This window comes from Eschrichtius robustus, unplaced genomic scaffold (genome assembly GCF_028021215.1).
Source record: "Eschrichtius robustus isolate mEscRob2 unplaced genomic scaffold, mEscRob2.pri scaffold_26, whole genome shotgun sequence".
NCBI classification, from domain to species: domain Eukaryota; kingdom Metazoa; phylum Chordata; class Mammalia; order Artiodactyla; family Eschrichtiidae; genus Eschrichtius; species Eschrichtius robustus.
In genome coordinates, this window is record NW_027175249.1 from 12,076,894 (window position 1) to 12,093,544 (window position 16,651).

Genomic DNA, 16,651 nt, shown 5'->3' on the forward strand with positions numbered 1-16,651 from the left:
ATCAGAACACATTTCTAGGCAGTCCAGCATGCCCTGGAAGTCTTCGACATTGCCCTCGTCTGAGCTGCCCTGAGAAAACACTCTGCTTAGAATTTATCGAGGACCTCGTTCCTGAAGTCACTCTATTCAAGGAGAAGTACAGCATCCTAACATGCTGTGTCACTCACAGGGCAAGCAACATGAGAACTTGCCTCGAGGTAAGGCCCTGAAATGCTATGCAGAAGCGGAGGCGTGTAGCAGTTTCCATGAGGCGGTAGTCGCTGCTCTGCAGCATTTTACGGCAGTAGGCTTTTTGGGACACCTAGGTGCCTCGTCTGGAAACCCTATTCCCTGCAAGAACACCGAGTACCCTCAGGCTCCCCTGGCCCTTCTAAGCCATATACAGGCCAGGATCTTTCCGACTCACAGTGTGTATGCCGAGAGTAGGGAAACACAGTGCACTCTTATTGGGACATCTGGATTTAGCCAGCAATCGCACAGATTCACGAGCACCGTTCTAGCAAGTTCCAACATGCCGTGGAAGTCTCACTCATTCCCTAGTCTGAGCTGCACAGAGAAAACACTAGGCTTCGCCTTCCATTCAGGACCTCCTACCTGAAGTCACCCTGCCTGCCGGAGAAAGACGGCCGCGTTCCTATTGCAACTAAAGCACAGTTTTTCCTGTAGCACTGCAGGCTTTTGAATAGGCACTGGCCTAGAGGCCTAGCTAGGGCTTTCCTTGGTGAGGCCGTTCACTAAATGCAGAACACCCTGCCTCGAGAAGTTGATTCAGGGAAGCAACCAGTGTGTACTCTGTGTCTCATTTGATTTGTTAGAAACCACAGAGATGTATGCTGCCTGTGCCCATGGAAATGGGGGCATGATGGGACTAGCCTTGCTTTCCATTTGGAAAGCTCCATTCTTGCTGCCGTGAAGCTCCCTGAAATTCTCTGCTGTTGACAGGCCCCTGGCCACTGTAGGCATGGGTCTGGGAAGAAAATGAGTTTTCTCTGGCTACACACGGAGCTTCATTGGCCGGGGTGGGGCTCACCTTGCCATGCTCTAGAACTAAAGGGAATCTCAACGTGAGTCCTTACCTCGAGGTAAGGCCCTGAGTAGCCCTGCAGAAAGGGAGGCATGCAGCTCTTTCCATTAGCTCTTAGTCGCTGTGCTTCTTTACTTTAAAGGAAGTACCCTTTTCAGGACTCCTAGGCCCTCGGGTGAGCATCATTTTTGTCCCAAGATCTCTGAGTATCTCCACACCCCTGTAGGCCTGCTGAGCAACAACGAGGCCCATTGGTCCCTCGGAGGTCCTCTGTGTCTGCTGAGTCATGGGCAACACACTGCACTCTCTCTTGTGATATCTTGATTCAGAGCACTCGCACAGGTTCAAGAGCAACGTTCTAGCAAGTTCCAACATGCCGTGGAAATCGAACTCAATCCCTAGTGTGAGCTGCACAGAGAAAAACACTAGGCATCTCCTTCCAATCAGGACCTCCTAACTGAAGTCACCCTACCTCCAGGAGAAAGACGGCTTGCGTTCCTATTGCAACTAAAGAACAGTATTTCCTGTAGCACTGCAGGCTTTTGAAGAGGCAAGGGCCCAGAGGCCTGCCTAGGACGTTCCTTGGTGAGGCCACGTGCCCAGAGGCCTGCCTAGGACGTTCCTGGGTGAGGCCGTTCACTAGATGCAGAACACCATGCCTCGAGAAGTTGATTCAGGGAAGCAACAAGTGTGTACTCTGTGTCTCTTTTGACTTGTTAGAAACCACAGAGATGTATGCTGCCTGTGCCCATGGAAATGGGGGCATGATGGGACTAGCCTTGCTTTCCGTTTGGAAACCTCCATTCTTGGTGCCGTGAAGCTCCCTGAAATTCTCTGCTGTGGGCAGGCTTCTGGCCACTGTAGGCATGGGTCTGGGAAGAAAATGAGTTTTCTCTGGGTACACACTGAGCTTCAATGGCCGGTGTGGGGCTCACCTTGCCATGCTCTAGAGTTAAAGGGAATCTCAACGTGAGTCCTTGCCTCGAGGTAAGGCCCTGAGTAGCCCTGCAGAAAGGGAGGCATGCAGCTCTTTCCATGAGCTCTTAGTGGAGGTTCTGCTTTACTTTAAAGGAAGTACCCTTTTCAGGACTCCTAGGCCCCTCGGGTGAGCATCATATTGGTTCCAAGATCACTGACTCCCTCCACACCCCTGTGGTCCTGCTGAGCAACATTGAGTCCCATACGTCCCTCGGAAGCCCTCTGTGGCTTCCGAGTCTAGGGCAACACACTGTACGTTACTTCAGGAGAGCTACATTTCCAGAGAACTCGAACAGCATCAGAACACATTTCTAGGCAGTCCAGCATGCCCTGGAAGTCTTCGACATTGCCCTCGTCTGAGCTGCCCTGAGAAAACACTCTGCTTAGAATTTATCGAGGACCTCGTTCCTGAAGTCACTCTATTCAAGGAGAAGTACAGCATCCTAACATGCTGTGTCACTCACAGGGCAAGCAACATGAGAACTTGCCTCGAGGTAAGGCCCTGAAATGCTATGCAGAAGCGGAGGCGTGTAGCAGTTTCCATGAGTCCGTAGTCGCTGCTCTGCAGCATGTTACGGCAGTAGGCTTTTTGGGACACCTAGGTGCCTCGTCTGGAAACCCTATTCCCTGCAAGAACACCGAGTACCCTCAGGCTACCCTGGCCCTTCTAAGCAATATACAGGCCAGGAACTTTCCGACTCACAGTGTGTATGCCGAGAGTAGGGAAACACAGTGCACTCTTATTGGGACATCTGGATTTAGCCAGCAATCGCACAGATTCACGAGCACCGTTCTAGCAAGTTCCAACATGCCGTGGAAGTCTCACTCATTCCCTAGTCTGAGCTGCACAGAGAAAACACTAGGCTTCGCCTTCCATTCAGGACCTCCTACCTGAAGTCACCCTGCCTGCCGGAGAAAGACGGCCGCGTTCCTATTGCAACTAAAGCACAGTTTTTCCTGTAGCACTGCAGGCTTTTGAGTAGGCACTGGCCTAGAGGCCTAGCTAGGGCTTTCCTTGGTGAGGCCGTTCACTAAATGCAGAACACCCTGCCTCGAGAAGTTGATTCAGGGAAGCAACCAGTGTGTACTCTGTGTCTCATTTGATTTGTTAGAAACCACAGAGATGTATGCTGCCTGTGCCCATGGAAATGGGGGCATGATGGGACTAGCCTTGCTTTCCATTTGGAAAGCTCCATTCTTGCTGCCGTGAAGCTCCCTGAAATTCTCTGCTGTGGGCAGGCTTCTGGCCACTGTAGGCATGGGTCTGGGAAGAAAATGAGTTTTCTCTGGGTACACACGGAGCTTCATTGGCCGGGGTGCGGCTCACCTTGCCATGCTCTAGAACTAAAGGGAATCTCAACGTGAGTCCTTACCTCGAGGTAAGGCCCTGAGTAGCCCTGCAGAAAGGGAGGCATGCAGTTCTTTCCATTATCTCTTAGTCGCTGTTCTGCTTTACTTTAAAGGAAGTACCCTTTTCAGGACTCCTAGGCCCTCGGGTGAGCATCATTTTTGTCCCAAGGTCTCTGAGTATCTCCACACCCCTGTAGGCCTGCTGAGCAACAACGAGGCCCATTGGTCCCTCGGAGGTCCTCTGTGTCTGCTGAGTCATGGGCAACACACTGCACTCTCTCTTGTGATATCTTGATTCAGAGCACTCGCACAGGTTCAAAAGCAACGTTCCAGGAAGTTGCAACATGCCGTGGAAATCGCACTCAATCCCTAGTGTGAGCTGCACAGAGAAAAACACTAGGCTTCTCCTTCCAATCAGGACCTCCTAACTGAAGTCACCCTGCCTCCAGGAGAAAGACGGCTTGCGTTCCTATTGCAACTAAAGAACAGTATTTCCTGTAGCACTGCAGGCTTTTGAAGAGGCAAGGGCCCAGAGGCCTGCCTAGGACGTTCCTTGGTGAGGCCACGTGCCCAGAGGCCTGCCTAGGACGTTCCTGGGTGAGGCCGTTCACTAGATGCAGAACACCATGCCTCGAGAAGTTGATTCAGGGAAGCAACAAGTGTGTACTCTGTGTCTCTTTTGACTTGTTAGAAACCACAGAGATGTATGCTGCCTGTGCCCATGGAAATGGGGGCATGATGGGACTAGCCTTGCTTTCCGTTTGGAAACCTCCATTCTTGGTGCCGTGAAGCTCCCTGAAATTCTCTGCTGTGGGCAGGCTTCTGGCCACTGTAGGCATGGGTCTGGGAAGAAAATGAGTTTTCTCTGGGTACACACTGAGCTTCAATGGCCGGGGTGGGGCTCACCTTGCCATGCTCTAGAGCTAAAGGGAATCTCAACGTGAGTCCTTGCCTCGAGGTAAGGCCCTGAGTAGCCCTGCAGAAAGGGAGGCATGCAGCTCTTTCCATGAGCTCTTAGTGGAGGTTCTGCTTTACTTTAAAGGAAGTACCCTTTTTAGGACTCCTAGGCCCCTCGGATGAGCATCATTTTGGTTCCAAGATCACTGACTCCCTCCACACCCCTGTGGGCCTGCTGAGCAGCATTGAGTCCCATACGTCCCTCGGAAGCCCTCTGTGTCTTCCGAGTCTAGGGCAACACACTGTACGTTACTTCAGGAGAGCTACATTTCCAGAGCACTCGAACAGCATCAGAACACATTTCTAGGCAGTCCAGCATGCCCTGGAAGTCTTCGACATTGCCCTCGTCTGAGCTGCCCTGAGAAAACACTCTGCTTAGAATTTATCGAGGACCTCGTTCCTGAAGTCACTCTATTCAAGGAGAAGTACAGCATCCTAACATGCTGTGTCACTCACAGGGCAAGCAACATGAGAACTTGCGTCGAGGTAAGGCCCTGAAATGCTATGCAGAAGCGGAGGCGTGTAGCAGTTTCCATGAGGCCGTAGTCGCTTCTCTGCAGCATTTTTACGGCAGTAGGCTTTTGAGGACACCTAGGTGCCTCGTCTGGAAACTCTATTCCCTGCAAGAACACGGAGTACCCTCAGCTCCCCTGGCCCTTCTAAGCAATATCCAGGTCAGCAGCTTTCCGACTCACATTGTGCATGCCGACTGTAGGGCAACACACTGCACTCTTTTTGCGACATCTTGATTTAGGCAGCAATCGCACAGATTCACGAGCACCGTTCTAGCAAGTTCCACATGCCGTGGAAGTCTCACTCATTCCCTAGTCTGAGCTGCACAGAGAAAACACTAGGCTTCGCCTTCCATTCAGGACCTCCTACCTGAAGTCACCCAGCCTCCAGGAGAAAGACGGCCGCGTTCCTATTGCAACTAAAGCACAGTTTTTCCTGTAGAACTGCAGGCTTTTGAATAGGCACTGGCCTAGAGGCCTAGCTAGGGCTTTCCTTGGTGAGGCCGTTCACTAAATGCAGAACACCCTGTCTCGAGAAGTTGATTCAGGGAAGCAACCAGTGTGTACTCTGTGCCTCATTTGACTTGTTAAAAACCCCAGAGATGTATGCTGCCTGTGCCCATGGAAATGGGGGCATGATGGGACTAGCCTTGCTTTCCGTTTGGAAACCTCCATTCTTGCTGCCGTGAAGCTCCCTGAAATTCTCTGCTGTTGACAGGCCCCTGGCCACTGTAGGAATGGGTCTGGGAAGAAAATGAGTTTTCTCTGGCTACACACGGAGCTTCATTGGCCGGGGTGGGGCTCACCTTGCCATGCTCTAGAACTAAAGGGAATCTCAACGTGAGTCCTTACCTCGAGGTAAGGCCCTGAGTAACCCTGCAGAAAGGGAGGCATGCAGCTCTTTCCATTAGCTCTTAGTCGCTGTTCTGCCTTACTTTAAAGGAAGTACCCTTTTCAGGACTCCTAGGCCCTCGGGTGAGCATCATTTTTGTCCCAAGATCTCTGAGTATCTGCGCACCCCTGTAGGCCTGCTGAGCAACAACGAGGCCCATTGGTCCCTCGGAGGTCCTCTGTGTCTGCTGAGTCATGGGCAACACACTGCACTCTCTCTTGTGATATCTTGATTCAGAGCACTCGCACAGGTTCAAAAGCAACGTTCCAGGAAGTTGCAACATGCCGTGGAAATCGCACTCAATCCCTAGTGTGAGCTGCACAGAGAAAAACACTAGGCTTCTCCTTCCAATCAGGACCTCCTAACTGAAGTCACCCTGCCTCCAGGAGAAAGACGGCTTGCGTTCCTATTGCAACTAAAGAACAGTATTTCCTGTAGCACTGCAGGCTTTTGAAGAGGCAAGGGCCCAGAGGCCTGCCTAGGACGTTCCTTGGTGAGGCCACGTGCCCAGAGGCCTGCCTAGGACGTTCCTGGGTGAGGCCGTTCACTAGATGCAGAACACCATGCCTCGAGAAGTTGATTCAGGGAAGCAACAAGTGTGTACTCTGTGTCTCTTTTGACTTGTTAGAAACCACAGAGATGTATGCTGCCTGTGCCCATGGAAATGGGGGCATGATGGGACTAGCCTTGCTTTCCGTTTGGAAACCTCCATTCTTGGTGCCGTGAAGCTCCCTGAAATTCTCTGCTGTGGGCAGGCTTCTGGCCACTGTAGGCATGGGTCTGGGAAGAAAATGAGTTTTCTCTGGGTACACACTGAGCTTCAATGGCCGGGGTGGGGCTCACCTTGCCATGCTCTAGAGCTAAAGGGAATCTCAACGTGAGTCCTTGCCTCGAGGTAAGGCCCTGAGTAGCCCTGCAGAAAGGGAGGCATGCAGCTCTTTCCATGAGCTCTTAGTGGAGGTTCTGCTTTACTTTAAAGGAAGTACCCTTTTCAGGACTCCTAGGCCCCTCGGATGAGCATCATTTTGGTTCCAAGATCACTGACTCCCTCCACACCCCTGTGGGCCTGCTGAGCAGCATTGAGTCCCATACGTCCCTCGGAAGCCCTCTGTGTCTTCCGAGTCTAGGGAAACACACTGTACGTTACTTCAGGAGAGCTACATTTCCAGAGCACTCGAACAGCATCAGAACACATTTCTAGGCAGTCCAGCATGCCCTGGAAGTCTTCGACATTGCCCTCGTCTGAGCTGCCCTGAGAAAACACTCTGCTTAGAATTTATCGAGGACCTCGTTCCTGAAGTCACTCTATTCAAGGAGAAGTACAGCATCCTAACATGCTGTGTCACTCACAGGGCAAGCAACATGAGAACTTGCGTCGAGGTAAGGCCCTGAAATGCTATGCAGAAGCGGAGGCGTGTAGCAGTTTCCATGAGGCCGTAGTCGCTTCTCTGCAGCATTTTTACGGCAGTAGGCTTTTGAGGACACCTAGGTGCCTCGTCTGGAAACTCTATTCCCTGCAAGAACACGGAGTACCCTCAGCTCCCCTGGCCCTTCTAAGCAATATCCAGGTCAGCAGCTTTCCGACTCACATTGTGCATGCCGACTGTAGGGCAACACACTGCACTCTTTTTGCGACATCTTGATTTAGGCAGCAATCGCACAGATTCACGAGCACCGTTCTAGCAAGTTCCACATGCCGTGGAAGTCTCACTCATTCCCTAGTCTGAGCTGCACAGAGAAAACACTAGGCTTCGCCTTCCATTCAGGACCTCCTACCTGAAGTCACCCAGCCTCCAGGAGAAAGACGGCCGCGTTCCTATTGCAACTAAAGCACAGTTTTTCCTGTAGAACTGCAGGCTTTTGAATAGGCACTGGCCTAGAGGCCTAGCTAGGGCTTTCCTTGGTGAGGCCGTTCACTAAATGCAGAACACCCTGTCTCGAGAAGTTGATTCAGGGAAGCAACCAGTGTGTACTCTGTGCCTCATTTGACTTGTTAAAAACCCCAGAGATGTATGCTGCCTGTGCCCATGGAAATGGGGGCATGATGGGACTAGCCTTGCTTTCCGTTTGGAAACCTCCATTCTTGCTGCCGTGAAGCTCCCTGAAATTCTCTGCTGTTGACAGGCCCCTGGCCACTGTAGGAATGGGTCTGGGAAGAAAATGAGTTTTCTCTGGCTACACACGGAGCTTCATTGGCCGGGGTGGGGCTCACCTTGCCATGCTCTAGAACTAAAGGGAATCTCAACGTGAGTCCTTACCTCGAGGTAAGGCCCTGAGTAACCCTGCAGAAAGGGAGGCATGCAGCTCTTTCCATTAGCTCTTAGTCGCTGTTCTGCCTTACTTTAAAGGAAGTACCCTTTTCAGGACTCCTAGGCCCTCGGGTGAGCATCATTTTTGTCCCAAGATCTCTGAGTATCTGCGCACCCCTGTAGGCCTGCTGAGCAACAACGAGGCCCATTGGTCCCTCGGAGGTCCCCTCTGTCTGCTGAGTCATGGGCAACACACTGCACTCTCTCTTGTGATATCTTGATTCAGAGCACTCACACAGGTTCAAGAGCAACGTTCTAGCAAGTTCCAACATGCCGTGGAAATCGAACTCAATCCCTAGTGTGAGCTGCACAGAGAAAAACACTAGGCTTCTCCTTCCAATCAGGACCTCCTAACTGAAGTCACCCTGCCTCCAGGAGAAAGACGGCTTGCGTTCCTATTGCAACTAAAGAACAGTATTTCCTGTAGCACTGCAGGCTTTTGAAGAGGCAAGGGCCCAGAGGCCTGCCTAGGACGTTCCTTGGTGAGGCCACGTGCCCAGAGGCCTGCCTAGGACGTTCCTGGGTGAGGCCGTTCACTAGATGCAGAACACCATGCCTCGAGAAGTTGATTCAGGGAAGCAACAAGTGTGTACTCTGTGTCTCTTTTGACTTGTTAGAAACCACAGAGATGTATGCTGCCTGTGCCCATGGAAATGGGGGCATGATGGTACTAGCCTTGCTTTCCATTTGGAAAGCTCCATTCTTGCTGCCGTGAAGCTCCCTGAAATTCTCTGCTGTGGGCAGGCTTCTGGCCACTGTAGGCATGGGTCTGGGAAGAAAATGAGTTTTCTCTGGGTACACACGGAGCTTCATTGGCCGGGGTGCGGCTCACCTTGCCATGCTCTAGAACTAAAGGGAATCTCAACGTGAGTCCTTACCTCGAGGTAAGGCCCTGAGTAGCCCTGCAGAAAGGGAGGCATGCAGTTCTTTCCATTATCTCTTAGTCGCTGTTCTGCTTTACTTTAAAGGAAGTACCCTTTTCAGGACTCCTAGGCCCTCGGGTGAGCATCATTTTTGTCCCAAGGTCTCTGAGTATCTCCACACCCCTGTAGGCCTGCTGAGCAACAACGAGGCCCATTGGTCCCTCGGAGGTCCTCTGTGTCTGCTGAGTCATGGGCAACACACTGCACTCTCTCTTGTGATATCTTGATTCAGAGCACTCGCACAGGTTCAAAAGCAACGTTCCAGGAAGTTGCAACATGCCGTGGAAATCGCACTCAATCCCTAGTGTGAGCTGCACAGAGAAAAACACTAGGCTTCTCCTTCCAATCAGGACCTCCTAACTGAAGTCACCCTGCCTCCAGGAGAAAGACGGCTTGCGTTCCTATTGCAACTAAAGAACAGTATTTCCTGTAGCACTGCAGGCTTTTGAAGAGGCAAGGGCCCAGAGGCCTGCCTAGGACGTTCCTTGGTGAGGCCACGTGCCCAGAGGCCTGCCTAGGACGTTCCTGGGTGAGGCCGTTCACTAGATGCAGAACACCATGCCTCGAGAAGTTGATTCAGGGAAGCAACAAGTGTGTACTCTGTGTCTCTTTTGACTTGATAGAAACCACAGAGATGTATGCTGCCTGTGCCCATGGAAATGGGGGCATGATGGTTCTAGCCTTGCTTTCCGTTTGGAAACCTCCATTCTTGGTGCCGTGAAGCTCCCTGAAATTCTCTGCTGTGGGCAGGCTTCTGGCCACTGTAGGCATGGGTCTGGGAAGAAAATGAGTTTTCTCTGGGTACACACTGAGCTTCAATGGCCGGTGTGGGGCTCACCTTGCCATGCTCTAGAGCTAAAGGGAATCTCAACGTGAGTCCTTGCCTCGAGGTAAGGCCCTGAGTAGCCCTGCAGAAAGGGAGGCATGCAGCTCTTTCCATGAGCTCTTAGTGGAGGTTCTGCTTTACTTTAAAGGAAGTACCCTTTTCAGGACTCCTAGGCCCCTCGGGTGAGCATCATTTTGGTTCCAAGATCACTGACTCCCTCCACACCCCTGTGGTCCTGCTGAGCAACATTGAGTCCCATACGTCCCTCGGAAGCCCTCTGTGTCTTCCGAGTCTAGGGCAACGCACTGTACGTTACCTCAGGAGAGCTACATTTCCAGAGCACTCGAACAGCATCAGAACACATTTCTAGGCAGTCCAGCATGCCCTGGAAGTCTTCGACATTGCCCTCGTCTGAGCTGCCCTGAGAAAACACTCTGCTTAGAATTTATCGAGGACCTCGTTCCTGAAGTCACTCTATTCAAGGAGAAGTACAGCATCCTAACATGCTGTGTCACTCACAGGGCAAGCAACATGAGAACTTGCCTCGAGGTAAGGCCCTGAAATGCTATGCAGAAGCGGAGGCGTGTAGCAGTTTCCATGAGTCCGTAGTCGCTGCTCTGCAGCATGTTACGGCAGTAGGCTTTTTGGGACACCTAGGTGCCTCGTCTGGAAACCCTATTCCCTGCAAGAACACCGAGTACCCTCAGGCTACCCTGGCCCTTCTAAGCAATATACAGGCCAGGAACTTTCCGACTCACAGTGTGTATGCCGAGAGTAGGGAAACACAGTGCACTCTTATTGGGACATCTGGATTTAGCCAGCAATCGCACAGATTCACGAGCACCGTTCTAGCAAGTTCCAACATGCCGTGGAAGTCTCACTCATTCCCTAGTCTGAGCTGCACAGAGAAAACACTAGGCTTCGCCTTCCATTCAGGACCTCCTACCTGAAGTCACCCTGCCTGCCGGAGAAAGACGGCCGCGTTCCTATTGCAACTAAAGCACAGTTTTTCCTGTAGCACTGCAGGCTTTTGAGTAGGCACTGGCCTAGAGGCCTAGCTAGGGCTTTCCTTGGTGAGGCCGTTCACTAAATGCAGAACACCCTGTCTCGAGAAGTTGATTCAGGGAAGCAACCAGTGTGTACTCTGTGCCTCATTTGACTTGTTAAAAACCCCAGAGATGTATGCTGCCTGTGCCCATGGAAATGGGGGCATGATGGGACTAGCCTTGCTTTCCGTTTGGAAACCTCCATTCTTGCTGCCGTGAAGCTCCCTGAAATTCTCTGCTGTTGACAGGCCCCTGGCCACTGTAGGAATGGGTCTGGGAAGAAAATGAGTTTTCTCTGGCTACACACGGAGCTTCATTGGCCGGGGTGGGGCTCACCTTGCCATGCTCTAGAACTAAAGGGAATCTCAACGTGAGTCCTTACCTCGAGGTAAGGCCCTGAGTAACCCTGCAGAAAGGGAGGCATGCAGCTCTTTCCATTAGCTCTTAGTCGCTGTTCTGCCTTACTTTAAAGGAAGTACCCTTTTCAGGACTCCTAGGCCCTCGGGTGAGCATCATTTTTGTCCCAAGATCTCTGAGTATCTGCGCACCCCTGTAGGCCTGCTGAGCAACAACGAGGCCCATTGGTCCCTCGGAGGTCCCCTCTGTCTGCTGAGTCATGGGCAACACACTGCACTCTCTCTTGTGATATCTTGATTCAGAGCACTCGCACAGGTTCAAGAGCAACGTTCTAGCAAGTTCCAACATGCCGTGGAAATCGAACTCAATCCCTAGTGTGAGCTGCACAGAGAAAAACACTAGGCTTCTCCTTCCAATCAGGACCTCCTAACTGAAGTCACCCTGCCTCCAGGAGAAAGACGGCTTGCGTTCCTATTGCAACTAAAGAACAGTATTTCCTGTAGCACTGCAGGCTTTTGAAGAGGCAAGGGCCCAGAGGCCTGCCTAGGACGTTCCTTGGTGAGGCCACGTGCCCAGAGGCCTGCCTAGGACGTTCCTGGGTGAGGCCGTTCACTAGATGCAGAACACCATGCCTCGAGAAGTTGATTCAGGGAAGCAACAAGTGTGTACTCTGTGTCTCTTTTGACTTGTTAGAAACCACAGAGATGTATGCTGCCTGTGCCCATGGAAATGGGGGCATGATGGTACTAGCCTTGCTTTCCGTTTGGAAAGCTCCATTCTTGCTGCCGTGAAGCTCCCTGAAATTCTCTGCTGTGGGCAGGCTTCTGGCCACTGTAGGCATGGGTCTGGGAAGAAAATGAGTTTTCTCTGGGTACACACGGAGCTTCATTGGCCGGGGTGCGGCTCACCTTGCCATGCTCTAGAACTAAAGGGAATCTCAACGTGAGTCCTTACCTCGAGGTAAGGCCCTGAGTAGCCCTGCAGAAAGGGAGGCATGCAGTTCTTTCCATTATCTCTTAGTCGCTGTTCTGCTTTACTTTAAAGGAAGTACCCTTTTCAGGACTCCTAGGCCCTCGGGTGAGCATCATTTTTGTCCCAAGGTCTCTGAGTATCTCCACACCCCTGTAGGCCTGCTGAGCAACAACGAGGCCCATTGGTCCCTCGGAGGTCCTCTGTGTCTGCTGAGTCATGGGCAACACACTGCACTCTCTCTTGTGATATCTTGATTCAGAGCACTCGCACAGGTTCAAAAGCAATGTTCCAGGAAGTTGCAACATGCCGTGGAAATCGCACTCAATCCCTAGTGTGAGCTGCACAGAGAAAAACACTAGGCTTCTCCTTCCAATCAGGACCTCCTAACTGAAGTCACCCTGCCTCCAGGAGAAAGACGGCTTGCGTTCCTATTGCAACTAAAGAACAGTATTTCCTGTAGCACTGCAGGCTTTTGAAGAGGCAAGGGCCCAGAGGCCTGCCTAGGACGTTCCTTGGTGAGGCCACGTGCCCAGAGGCCTGCCTAGGACGTTCCTGGGTGAGGCCGTTCACTAGATGCAGAACACCATGCCTCGAGAAGTTGATTCAGGGAAGCAACAAGTGTGTACTCTGTGTCTCTTTTGACTTGTTAGAAACCACAGAGATGTATGCTGCCTGTGCCCATGGAAATGGGGGCATGATGGGACTAGCCTTGCTTTCCGTTTGGAAACCTCCATTCTTGGTGCCGTGAAGCTCCCTGAAATTCTCTGCTGTGGGCAGGCTTCTGGCCACTGTAGGCATGGGTCTGGGAAGAAAATGTGTTTTCTCTGGGTACACACTGAGCTTCAATGGCCGGGGTGGGGCTCACCTTGCCATGCTCTAGAGCTAAAGGGAATCTCAACGTGAGTCCTTGCCTCGAGGTAAGGCCCTGAGTAGCCCTGCAGAAAGGGAGGCATGCAGCTCTTTCCATGAGCTCTTAGTGGAGGTTCTGCTTTACTTTAAAGGAAGTACCCTTTTCAGGACTCCTAGGCCCCTCGGATGAGCATCATTTTGGTTCCAAGGTCACTGACTCCCTCCACACCCCTGTGGGCCTGCTGAGCAGCATTGAGTCCCATACGTCCCTCGGAAGCCCTCTGTGTCTTCCGAGTCTAGGGCAACACACTGTACGTTACTTCAGGAGAGCTACATTTCCAGAGCACTCGAACAGCATCAGAACACATTTCTAGGCAGTCCAGCATGCCCTGGAAGTCTTCGACATTGCCCTCGTCTGAGCTGCCCTGAGAAAACACTCTGCTTAGAATTTATCGAGGACCTCGTTCCTGAAGTCACTCTATTCAAGGAGAAGTACAGCATCCTAACATGCTGTGTCACTCACAGGGCAAGCAACATGAGAACTTGCGTCGAGGTAAGGCCCTGAAATGCTATGCAGAAGCGGAGGCGTGTAGCAGTTTCCATGAGGCCGTAGTCGCTTCTCTGCAGCATTTTTACGGCAGTAGGCTTTTGAGGACACCTAGGTGCCTCGTCTGGAAACTCTATTCCCTGCAAGAACACGGAGTACCCTCAGCTCCCCTGGCCCTTCTAAGCAATATCCAGGTCAGCAGCTTTCCGACTCACATTGTGCATGCCGACTGTAGGGCAACACACTGCACTCTTTTTGCGACATCTTGATTTAGGCAGCAATCGCACAGATTCACGAGCACCGTTCTAGCAAGTTCCACATGCCGTGGAAGTCTCACTCATTCCCTAGTCTGAGCTGCACAGAGAAAACACTAGGCTTCGCCTTCCATTCAGGACCTCCTACCTGAAGTCACCCAGCCTCCAGGAGAAAGACGGCCGCGTTCCTATTGCAACTAAAGCACAGTTTTTCCTGTAGAACTGCAGGCTTTTGAATAGGCACTGGCCTAGAGGCCTAGCTAGGGCTTTCCTTGGTGAGGCCGTTCACTAAATGCAGAACACCCTGTCTCGAGAAGTTGATTCAGGGAAGCAACCAGTGTGTACTCTGTGCCTCATTTGACTTGTTAAAAACCCCAGAGATGTATGCTGCCTGTGCCCATGGAAATGGGGGCATGATGGGACTAGCCTTGCTTTCCGTTTGGAAACCTCCATTCTTGCTGCCGTGAAGCTCCCTGAAATTCTCTGCTGTTGACAGGCCCCTGGCCACTGTAGGAATGGGTCTGGGAAGAAAATGAGTTTTCTCTGGCTACACACGGAGCTTCATTGGCCGGGGTGGGGCTCACCTTGCCATGCTCTAGAACTAAAGGGAATCTCAACGTGAGTCCTTACCTCGAGGTAAGGCCCTGAGTAACCCTGCAGAAAGGGAGGCATGCAGCTCTTTCCATTAGCTCTTAGTCGCTGTTCTGCCTTACTTTAAAGGAAGTACCCTTTTCAGGACTCCTAGGCCCTCGGGTGAGCATCATTTTTGTCCCAAGATCTCTGAGTATCTGCGCACCCCTGTAGGCCTGCTGAGCAACAACGAGGCCCATTGGTCCCTCGGAGGTCCCCTCTGTCTGCTGAGTCATGGGCAACACACTGCACTCTCTCTTGTGATATCTTGATTCAGAGCACTCGCACAGGTTCAAGAGCAACGTTCTAGCAAGTTCCAACATGCCGTGGAAATCGAACTCAATCCCTAGTGTGAGCTGCACAGAGAAAAACACTAGGCTTCTCCTTCCAATCAGGACCTCCTAACTGAAGTCACCCTGCCTCCAGGAGAAAGACGGCTTGCGTTCCTATTGCAACTAAAGAACAGTATTTCCTGTAGCACTGCAGGCTTTTGAAGAGGCAAGGGCCCAGAGGCCTGCCTAGGACGTTCCTTGGTGAGGCCACGTGCCCAGAGGCCTGCCTAGGACGTTCCTGGGTGAGGCCGTTCACTAGATGCAGAACACCATGCCTCGAGAAGTTGATTCAGGGAAGCAACAAGTGTGTACTCTGTGTCTCTTTTGACTTGTTAGAAACCACAGAGATGTATGCTGCCTGTGCCCATGGAAATGGGGGCATGATGGTACTAGCCTTGCTTTCCATTTGGAAAGCTCCATTCTTGCTGCCGTGAAGCTCCCTGAAATTCTCTGCTGTGGGCAGGCTTCTGGCCACTGTAGGCATGGGTCTGGGAAGAAAATGAGTTTTCTCTGGGTACACACGGAGCTTCATTGGCCGGGGTGCGGCTCACCTTGCCATGCTCTAGAACTAAAGGGAATCTCAACGTGAGTCCTTACCTCGAGGTAAGGCCCTGAGTAGCCCTGCAGAAAGGGAGGCATGCAGTTCTTTCCATTATCTCTTAGTCGCTGTTCTGCTTTACTTTAAAGGAAGTACCCTTTTCAGGACTCCTAGGCCCTCGGGTGAGCATCATTTTTGTCCCAAGGTCTCTGAGTATCTCCACACCCCTGTAGGCCTGCTGAGCAACAACGAGGCCCATTGGTCCCTCGGAGGTCCTCTGTGTCTGCTGAGTCATGGGCAACACACTGCACTCTCTCTTGTGATATCTTGATTCAGAGCACTCGCACAGGTTCAAAAGCAATGTTCCAGGAAGTTGCAACATGCCGTGGAAATCGCACTCAATCCCTAGTGTGAGCTGCACAGAGAAAAACACTAGGCTTCTCCTTCCAATCAGGACCTCCTAACTGAAGTCACCCTGCCTCCAGGAGAAAGACGGCTTGCGTTCCTATTGCAACTAAAGAACAGTATTTCCTGTAGCACTGCAGGCTTTTGAAGAGGCAAGGGCCCAGAGGCCTGCCTAGGACGTTCCTTGGTGAGGCCACGTGCCCAGAGGCCTGCCTAGGACGTTCCTGGGTGAGGCCGTTCACTAGATGCAGAACACCATGCCTCGAGAAGTTGATTCAGGGAAGCAACAAGTGTGTACTCTGTGTCTCTTTTGACTTGTTAGAAACCACAGAGATGTATGCTGCCTGTGCCCATGGAAATGGGGGCATGATGGGACTAGCCTTGCTTTCCGTTTGGAAACCTCCATTCTTGGTGCCGTGAAGCTCCCTGAAATTCTCTGCTGTGGGCAGGCTTCTGGCCACTGTAGGCATGGGTCTGGGAAGAAAATGAGTTTTCTCTGGGTACACACTGAGCTTCAATGGCCGGGGTGGGGCTCACCTTGCCATGCTCTAGAGCTAAAGGGAATCTCAACGTGAGTCCTTGCCTCGAGGTAAGGCCCTGAGTAGCCCTGCAGAAAGGGAGGCATGCAGCTCTTTCCATGAGCTCTTAGTGGAGGTTCTGCTTTACTTTAAAGGAAGTACCCTTTTCAGGACTCCTAGGCCCCTCGGATGAGCATCATTTTGGTTCCAAGATCACTGACTCCCTCCACACCCCTGTGGGCCTGCTGAGCAGCATTGAGTCCCATACGTCCCTCGGAAGCCCTCTGTGTCTTCCGAGTCTAGGGCAACACACTGTACGTTACTTCAGGAGAGCTACATTTCCAGAGCACTCGAACAGCATCAGAACACATTTCTAGGCAGTCCAGCATGCCCTGGAAGTCTTCGACATTGCCCTCGTCTGAGCTGCCCTGA